This window comes from Pinus tabuliformis, chromosome 8 (assembly GCF_031772625.1).
Source record: "Pinus tabuliformis cultivar Carrire ecotype Pingquan chromosome 8, CPIR1, whole genome shotgun sequence".
Classification (NCBI taxonomy): Eukaryota; Viridiplantae; Streptophyta; class Pinopsida; order Pinales; family Pinaceae; genus Pinus; species Pinus tabuliformis.
The window spans coordinates 604,719,124-604,730,087 of NC_142294.1; positions in this window are offsets into that span (position 1 = coordinate 604,719,124).

Consider the following 10,964-nt stretch of genomic DNA (forward strand, 5'->3'; position numbering starts at 1 on the left):
AAGCTTTGTCATACCGTTAGAGCTGATTATCTTTCCCGATTTCCCTGCAATACCCCTTAATTCAACTTCCTTTCCTTCCACAGAAAATTTCATGAAAATTTCTTGAAAATTAAAAGCTATTGTACCCAAGGATTGTAGCCATTGGACTCCTAGTACAACATCAGCACCTCCCATTGGAATGGAAAGCATTGGGCTAGTCAATACATATTCTCCCATGGATAGCTTGATATTATGGCACTTTCCAAAGAAATTTATTGTTCCTCCATTTGCAACCATCACTTGACACTCTGGTGCTGGATATAAGAAGCAATTCAATTCTTTTGCTACCTTACAATGAATAAAATTGTGGGTACTTCCTGAATCAATCAACACTATTACCTTTTTCTTCTTGATTTGTCCTTCTATCTTGATGGTTTGAGGAGTGGTAATTCCCGCCAATGCATTACAAGATATGGTTGGATTCATTTGTTCTTCATCTAGGCTTTGTTCCTAGAGTATATCCTCTTCTTTTGACCTTTCTTGCTCCTTTTCTTCTTCCTCTTCACAATCTATGTAGAATAATTTCTTCTCAACACACTTATGACCTTTGGTGTATTTCCCATCACAACTGTAACAAAGCCCTTTTGCTATTTTTTCTTCCAATTGTTGTGGTGTCAACCTTATAGGTTGTGGAAGACTAGCGGCAACAACACTTCTGTCTTTATAGTTGTGAGTGGTATGCTTCCTGGTTGCCATAATTTTGCTTTCCATTTTTCTTGCTAACCTGAATGCCTTCTCTAATGAATCAGGTTCCCAAAGGCGAACATCATGTTGGATATTATCCTTTAAAGACCCTATGAACACATCAATCCTATGCTCCTCTGGAATATCTTTTACCCTTATGTTCAATTTTTGGAACTCCTCAATGTGCTCCATTATTGAACCCTTTTGTTTGAGACTTATCAATTGGCTAAAAAAGGTGTTGCTTTTTGTATCCTCATAATGTGCTATCAATTCTTCCGTAAAAATTGCCCAAGTGATAAATTGTTTACGAGAGCAAATCCATTGATACCATACAAACTGATTTGGTTTCAAATATAAAGTTGCAATACGTACCTTTTGTGTGTTTTGCACATTATTGAGATCGAAAAATTGCTCCATCTGTAATATCCATGTTGCGGGATTCTTGCCATCAAACTTCCTCATATCGATTTTTGGAATATGGTGCGTCTTCAATCCAACATTAGAGTCTATGAAATCATGATTAACATTTCCTTTGTTCACATCATGAGTTTCCTTTACTCCCCTTTCACCATTAGTAAGTATTTCTTGTAGAAAATTTGTCAAATATGCCTTCACATCTATCTTCAAATCGTCAATCTTGGCTTCCACGCCCTTTATCTTAGATTCCACACCATTTATCTTAGCTTCTATTAGCTTTTGTGAGCGTGAAATTTGTTGCACTTGGTCTTGTAATTTTGATATATCATGTAGCATTTCTTCCTCTTCTTCATGAGTCATGCTAGAGCTTTCAGATTGCTTTCTAGGTGTTTTCATTTTCTTTCCTCGGGGCATCATTTATCGATACTAATGCTCTACTATGCCCTTTGAATTCCTTCAAAATAATTTTTCAAACCAAGCTTAAGCAAAAATTTAAAAAATCTACACACCCTTTTTCACTTTGTAGGAGCTCAATATTGCCTCTGATGTATCTCTGTAATTTCGGATCATCCAGTTCTGAAATTACGACCTGCGGTAGCCCTCTGTGTCCTCTTTCCAATGCTACCAGTCTGACCCCAATTGGATTCTCCAATGAAGAGTTATGCCAAATCTCCCACAGTGACCCGATTATAGACTAATTCAGTAGAGAGAACTTGTACGACGTGCCACGTGTCCTTGTTTCGACCTTTGGCTCTAAAAAATATATACAAGAAACTACAGTCCGTCCTCTTTCTGTACCTTCTCACAAAATTTCAATCCGATGCTCAGAGAGAAATTTATGATGATTTTCCCCAGGTCACATGTTTGGAATGTAATTCAGGAGTCTGCAAAAAGACCAACTTCCTCAGATCATATCTCTGTAAATATAGCACGAAAAGCTCTGAAATTGGGACCCAAGTTTCAGTGCAATTTCCTCTCAAATGGGTTTTTTTTTCGCTTCTAAAACGTCGCAAAAAAAAAAAGTTATAGATAAAATTCCACGATGACCTGTTTGGAGCAGCGAAACCCTAGAATCCAAAGCTCTGATACCAAATGTTATGAAACCAACTCAAGAAAAAGATAGAAAAGATAGATCAACGCCTTAAAATTCAGCCTCTTCGAGGGGGAAACCTCCTTTACATTACATAAATGAACAATTCTTGGATGATTCAAATGAAAAAACCTCCTTTGTATATATAGGAGTCTAAGGAGTCACAATATAACCCAGCCAACCTAACAATAATAATATAAAGCCACAAAAATAACAATAGAGGGATTCTATGGGGCACAGTAATAACAATATGGGGACAATAGGGGCACAACAATATTAATAAGGGGTACAACTACAATAGTAATGGGGTAATCACTAGTATTATAGGGACCCAACAGTTTCTCACCTGTCCTTGACATGGGGAGAAACCTTAAGCAGTGCAAAAGTAATATTCTCCCTATCTGAGAAACTATGGACCGAAAAATAACCTTCCAATAGATTCAACCATTTATCTACAACATATGCATCTATTTGACCTTTGACTATAGGAATATTGATGTTTACTTGTACCTTAAAGGGGGCGGCACCTCCGACGTGACTGCTGGATGAAGATGCGTCGTCAGTGGGCATCCGCTGAAGGATTTGGGCAAGGTTGTCCATCATTGTGTTCCTTTCTCGCTTGAGGGCTTCTTCGAGAAATATTTTGAAAGAATATTTGGCTCGCTCGTCTTTCTTTTCTTCCACCATGGGAGGTCGTTGGGGTCAGCTAGGCCGGTCTTGGAAAGGTTCAACCCCTAAATGTTTATACACTGACCTCGTTGAAGACATGCACAGAAAAATAGAGAAAGAGTAGATTGCTCTGATACCACTGATTCAGATTTATGAAGGAATGAAATGAAATATATTTATGAATAGAAACACAAAGATACATCCAAAACATAAATTCAATTCATTAATAATAAAGTACTAAAAATTGTTACATGCAGAATGGAAATAAACTAGCTCAGTCAATGGTGGCCTATCTCTAAGAATAGATGTGGCAACTACATGCCTTATGAATTGTGTTACAATGAGGCTCAAAGGCCTTTTTATCATTAAGAAACAATGGGAAAGCCTAAACATCCAAAAATCTAACCCTAGAAGATGGAATGCCAAAAGCTTGTGGGACCGATTGGGTATAGTTGAAATGTCAACTTCCTGGGGTTGTAACTTTTGCATATGATCTATGTTTGGCTATCATAATACCTCATTTTGAAGAGCTACAAGAGGAGGTCGAAAAAATGCAATTATATTGCTCTTGAAATTTTCTAGTCTCTCTGTTTTCCCAAAAGTGTCATTTAGGCCCTCAAAACGACTATGAAAATCTAGGACACGAAAAAACTGCCAAAAATAGTAAGTTGTGCTACAATTAAGGAAACTGAAAGAAACAACGGTGGAGGTTCAAGTGGAATAGGCAGGTGGCCACCAATATCCACCTGGATCAAAACACCAATTTTTTTTTAGCTAAAATTATCTTAACAAAGGGGTTAATTATTGCTCTTCTACGATCTCTAATTGTTGTACAATAAACTTTTATCACAATCAAGCAACAATTAAAGCAATGCTATGTATACAATATGTCTTATTTTATTCTTTTATGTATCTAATATTTTATAGAATAGGAGGTTATTGTCTATTTAATTGTTTAAGAATAAAGGGTTCCATGGACAATTTCTTTTCTTTAATTTACAAGTTACAACAACTTATGCTCTACAGGACTTTAGGCATTTTAGCCTAAGTTATGACTAGCTCACTACCTTTTTGTATTTATGCAGCTTATTCCCTACAATTATTTAAGGACTAAACCCTGACAACTGACTGGCTTGTTGTTTTGTATATAAATTTGCATTTAAGGTTAGGGTTAGCCTAGTGAGTTGTTCTTTTATTTTACAAACGAGATAATCACTCCAGGACTCTTCCTTGTGAGTTGCGACTCTCTTCCTAGTGGCGACAAGTCTTAGTTGCATCAGACTTGGTTTTGACCCTACCTTGATCGTGTGCCTTAAAGAAATAGGAAGACTAATCCTATTACCTCTCACAAGCCACCATGAGGTTTGGAGTGTTATTTTTCGGAACATTCCATTATGAAACATCAACATCTTTTAGCGACCATATTGGGGAGTGTTTAGTTTTAATCCTTTTAGTTTTTCATTGCAATTTGTTTATTCAAGTATGGTTGTTATTAACTTCTTTCTATCGTGCCGTGGAATGCTAACCACTTCCTTTTCCAACCTTTCCAAAATCATTTACCAATATGGAATCTTTACGTGGGAGGAAGACAAGAATTTGTACCCTTGGTTCACACCTTCCCTTTTAAAACTTACACGTCTAATTAACCCTCTCCCTTCCAAATTCAAACAACATCTACCTCTATTTTATGGTGATGGAAAGGTTACAGTGAAGGAACATTTTCATTCATTCTGCAATGCATGCATGGTGCTTGGGGTCAATGAAAATGATAATTGCATGCTCTTGTTTCGGAACTCTCCTCAAGGACGTGTTGCCTCCCTCTTCACTAACCTCTGTAATGAATTTTTTTCTACCTAGGATGAACTTGCTTACTGATTTATCTCGACCTTCGGTACTCCAGAGAATCCTTATGATAATCTTAAAAACTTTCACCAATTACACATGGAAAAGGGTGGAAGTATTCTTGCTTTCAATCTTCAATTTGTCAATCTTTACAACCTCATCCCTGAATCCATTCAACTGACTAACCTATATTATTATCTGATTCAGATCTTGGGGTGGGCCCCAAGATATGATTAATTTCCGCACCAAGAAAAAGAACAAAATTAAACCAAACCAAACCAAAAAAAATGAATCAAGAACCAACTTTTATTATATCAAAAAATGATGGTTGCAACTATATTGTGTTAGATAATCTCCCTCTTACAAAAGGAGGCTTGTTATTTATATCCATTTTTTAGTTACATTACCATGGGTGGGAAAATATCATGGGTGTATAATACCATGGGTGATTTATTTATAGCCTTTAATTACATTACCATGGTTAAACACCATGGGTGAATATCCATTCGGATCATTTCTCCTCCCTTAGGAAGCAATGTTCCCCATTCCGTGAAGTTCCCTGTATATAATCCTTTGTTGACGATGAGTTATGGATGGCCAACTGTTATTGAAGGCAATGGTTTTGTGTGGTTGACTCATAATCGAGGGTTTGTGGATGACATGTAACCATGATGCATGAAGATCCGAGGATAGAGACACCTATAATGATTGTGAGAAAACTGTGATATTGAGAGTGTGTGTCCAAGAAAATGGAATTCGATCGTAATGGTTTTGCATGGTTGACCCATAACCATGATGAGAGAAGAGCCAAGGATAGAAATACCTGTAACTTTGGTGGGCCAACTGTGAGGTGGACAGTGTGTGGCTAAGAAAATGGACCTCGTTGGAAAAGGATTTTGTGTGGTTGACCCATAACCTTGGGTTTGCAGGTGACCCATAACCATGATGAACGATGGTTCGAGGATAGAGGTATCCTGTAATGCTTGTGTGCCAACTGTGAGGGTGACAGTGCATGGCCTAGAAAATGGACCTCAAGATAGTTCACTTTCTAGTTTTCCTGGTAGAAATATGACAATTTATCTGGTGGCTTATCTTTATAAATTCTCATAGAATGCATTGCAATAAATATAACGACATAAACACCCTGCATGGCTCTGATGATTGTTCCAGCAAATGGAATCTCATCATGAGACTCTGAGGTCATTTTATTGATTATGTGAGGCCGAAAGCATTTGAATATGATACTATTATTTGCAGCATCACCCTCAAATGGTAGGGTTTATGGATGGTTCACAACATCAAATCTTTCAAGATTATTATGATCCTTTCTAACTATCATGATGAGAATATCAAAATGTAAGCAAACAACATATATAGGGAAGTATTCACCATTCTCAATTTCTTTTAGAGCTCTCGAAAAAATATTTTTAACTATTTGATGATAAGGAACATATTTAGTGCTTCCTTCTGTGAAGAGAACACCATGCAGATCTTATCTCAAAACATATACCAGTGCTTCTTTGGGTGCGCTTCTGTAATATATGTCTTCAGGAAATGGAGGCAGTGGAAGAGAAAGTGGTAACTTGTGTAGCAAGGCCATGAGAATGTGATCAACTAGCTTTACTTCCTTAAAGTCAATATTCTCCACTCCAACCTTTGTTTCAAGTTTCACATTGTCACTTTATGTATCATAGCCAATATTATCTAGTTTAGAGGTTGTAACCATGAAATATTTTAATAGATAATATAGAGCTCGTACCATATGAGATGAAAAAACACTAGAGAACTTAGGTGCCTAGTAGGTGGAACCATCTAGGATGTAATATGTAAGCATGGGTGTGACTGTCTCAGGTAAGTCACGCTTTTTCTTCCGAATAATAAAAATATGAGGCTCCATAACTTCATTAAACATATATTCAATGCATGTCATTTTTTAGAGTTGGGAGATGTCAAGGGTGTGAATAGAGTTGCAATCAAACACAATGTAACCATCGATATTACGTTCATATCTGATGGTTCCCATCTGTTAGTGTCGGTATCTTCATCCCTCCATCAGAGATCAAATCCTCTTGTTGCATTGCATATTAGGTGTCCCGCCCAGTCAGCTGCATTCCATTAGGCGCATGGATCATCTGACGGTAGTGGCTTCTCCTACAGTTTCCCTCATGTCATTTACCTGCTGGCTCATGTTTACTCATCAATATCATGTACTATCACTTTTTATCTTTAAAGTTTGCAAAAGTCTTTTCTAGGGTTTCATTGTCATTAGGTCTAGGGTTTCATTAGGGTTTCATCAAAAAGGGTTTCAAAATGTCCAATAACAGTCAGCAGGCACATGAGGAGGTTCCAGTATCAATAAATTTCATAATCAAGTGCTCAGAGATGTATTTTTCCTCAAAACTCTGTTTTGAGGAAAAACAGAGTATTTCAGATTTTATTGTATAAATTCATGTAATTTTATTTCCTTCATATGTAAATCACTCCACCTGCAACCCTGGTCACTTTCCCTAGCCTCAGTAGCTCCAATCCCCTGCAAAGCAAACAAAACACAAGTCATTCAGTTCATCACAAGCTCAAATAAAGTGAAAAAGCTCAAAAACAGAGTTAAAAAATAAAGTCATATTCCAAACATTGTAAAAGTGGGTTTTTATGCATCAAAAATTAAAAGCTCCTTGTATATAAATGATTTCTTCAATTTGAAAAGCCCATTTGCATTCAAAGAACCAAAAGTGAGCAAAGCAAGGCTGTGTTTGAGTCAAGGGAGAACATTGGTGAAAAAACTTCCTGAATTCAGAGGCGCGGTGCACACAGCAGGCGCGGCGCATAGGGCCGCGATTCTCAGTGGAAATTTGAACTGGCGCGGCGCATACACAGTGTGCGGTGCGTTGGGTTTGAGGCGCGGCGCATAGAGCTGCCAAGCCTAGTTTCTTCAACAACTCCCTCAAAACGCCAAAATCGCCCAAATCCTCCACTGAACAAGTAAGTGCAGCTCTCCTCTTGGCTAGTGAAAGAGTTTGTTACAAAGTTTATGGTGGATTGTGTAAACAAAAATCAAACCCTACCTCTTTGCATCTCTCAAAGAAAATAGTGCCTAAGGTTTGCATTGATTATTTGGCTACCAAGTCCATTTTCCCATTCCCTCACCTTTCCACTCCCTCACTCATTTTCCCAGTTTATTCCCCTATTCTCTAACTCCCATATTCCCCAAAAAAAAAAATCATAAATCCCTATCCCCCATTCCCATTTTCCCAAACCCTTACTACAAATCCCCAAACCCTAGTTCTATACCCAAAACTCCCAAATCACTTCGTAATCCCCTGTTTCCCTAAATAAACCCTATCCTAACAGTCCTAAAATCCCTCATTTTTCCCTCCCTCTATAGTCCCTCTTATCACTTTTCCCTGGTGGCAGAAAATCAAGAAACACCATAATTTTCCTATTTTTCATCAAGTGAAATCACTTACTAGCAGAAATGGAGTCTGATCCTTCATATGATCATGAAGAGGAGACACACAGTGATTCTCCTACAGAGGTACATGCACCTAGGAGGCCTCATAGAGGTGGCAAACATATTCGAGAAGAACCTACCACTCTTGTTGAGTTACAGGCTTGCCCTCTCGCCATCACTTGTTTCCAACACCAGTCCCGCTATGAATTTTGTGAGATGGTTGCTAGAATCCAGTTTCATCATGAGTTGGCCCATTTGTTTGTGCTTCATTTACATGATGGTCAGGCCACTCTAGCTGGTGTCACATTCACTTTAACACCAGAATCTATTTTACTAGCAACCGGTATTCCTAACATTGGAGAACAATGGAACAAGAGGCAGCAAATTGACAGGCAGCATTATGAACCGCACATCAAGCCTGGCTATTTGAGACAACTCAGCAGAGTTTTTCCTTTTTGGTACCTCAAACATTCTTATGCTCCTTTGATGAAACTGATAATGAAGTATTTCAGCTGTGAGGGCCGGTTTTCCCGCTTATATGCCTACCATATCAGGCTGCTGATGCATTTTATTAGGGTGAGGATGATGAACCTCCCCTACTTCATGTGCCGAAATATTAAGAAAATGACCACCGTAGCACAGCACAAGACTCCTCAACAGTAATTCAACAGTATTTACCATTTTTCTCTCATTAAGATTATGGTCATCCATCAGCTTGGATTGTAGGGCATCACTTGGGAGGACTTCATTTCTCGTGAGTTTTTCACAACTCCTCAGGGACCTCCCAAGGTTTTGCATGAGACAGGTTCATATCAGCATGAGGGTCATGAGACACAGACCGCTAGTATGTCGATGTTTATCACTTATCAGAGGGGCACTAGACGGTTGTTCGCAGCTGCTAAGTGAGTATTATCCCCACCCGGGGTGGAAGGGGTCTCGCTTCCGTCATCAACACAACAGGTTCAGGACAAAGGCAAGAGGCCATTACAGGATGAGGGACCACCAAGTGAGCGGGAGACTGATTTCATTCTCATTGAGTGTGATGATACCAATGTGGGCCCGCAAAGCACAAATCTCAAAGAAATCATCCAAGAGCAGCAGGCGGACATCAATGCCTTGTCCCTCAACTTGGAGAGGGATAAATGGATAATAAAGTACCTGGAGAAAAGAAATAAGCATCTTGAAGATCAGCAAGCGATTATGGAGTTGCAAAACATTCAGGAGAATCGCCAAGCTGCCCAAAGGAGGAGGGTGAAGCTCACTTCACTTGAGCAAGAGATCAATGCCGATCGGGAGTCATGGCTTGAAAGAGCCAATATCCACTTAGAGAGGTTTTTGGAGAAAGCCAACAAGGAGAAGACATTGTTGAGACATATGGCATATCATTACATGGCGAGAAACAAAGTCTGCAAGGCGAGAATTAGGAGCCTAAAGGCAAAATTGAAAAGGGCATCAAAGAGGCGAAAGGAGCATGATAGACTTCAGATATTGGCTGAGGCTTCCTTGGCTCAACACAATGCTTGATGGAGAAGACTTAGCCCAAATTCCAAAAAATTTGGGGCACTTTTTTCATTTTTGGAATTTTTTGCTCAGAAAACAAGGATTTCTGCTTTATGCGTCGCACCACTTGGCGCTCGCTTTTGATAGGAGCCTCCAAATGACAAAAACTCAGCATTTTTTGATTTTTCATGAAAAAATATGATTTTCTACCAATGGCCAAGAAATTTGAACAAGTTTTGAGCCCTCAAAAAGGTCAAAAACACTCAAAAAATGACCTTACTGCCCCTATTTTGACACAGAGGAAGCAGTGTTGGGAGAACTGAATTTTGGAGGGGAAAATGGAGGCCCAATTGAAAATTTTCACTTGGGTTGGAGAGTAGACAGGCAGACCTTTCCAACAAGCACATTTGGAGAGAATTTGGACACCGGGAAGGCATTCAAAAGTGGCTCAAAACAGGCGTTATGCATAGAGAAATCAGACGCGGCGCATAGGGAAAATTTTGCCAATTTGACCAAGTATACTCTGTTTTTCGCCTAGATTTTTACAGTTTGACTTTTTCACCTTCTTAATGTCAAATTTGTGATGTAATTTAATGTACATTGATGGATCATGATGTAAATATTTCAAATTTTCACTTATGGAGGTAGATTCATCTGTTAAAAAGTTGTTTGAAACTGAATGAATTAATTCCCTTGTTTCTACAGGCATGTTGTTCCACTGCCTAATTTCTAGTTCTCAGTTTAGAATTAGTTAGAACAGCTCCTAAACATGTGAGATTGACCCCCAAAGGCTAGGATGAGATATGGTTTGTCTATATTATGTGGTTTTTCAGTCATTAGCATGGTTGGACTCTTGAGAAAGCAAGGAGATTCATTGTACACCCATATCAGCATTTTGGCTAAGGAATTGAGACCAGGGTTTGCAGCACTCTTTGGGATCCCTGTGGCATTTTGTTTTGGTACAGTGCTTTTCTTTGTAATGGTGAATTTACTTATGTGTTATGTATGACATTATCTATCTTGTTTCTTCCTAACTAAATCAAACAAGAGTGAAAGTAGAGTCCTTTGAAATTGCAGTGCTCTACTTGAGGTTTGCTTTAGTTTCTTGATGTTTTCAGCTATTTGGAGAGGATCCATGGCTCCTCTTTCCCTCTTCAACTCCTCACCTGTCTAATCCCTCTATCTCATTTGATTTGAAGTGCCAAAATCAGTTGCCTACCTTGCCCCATTGGGATCTCTGCAAGACTGAGCCTCATTCCCTACACCCAAGATCTG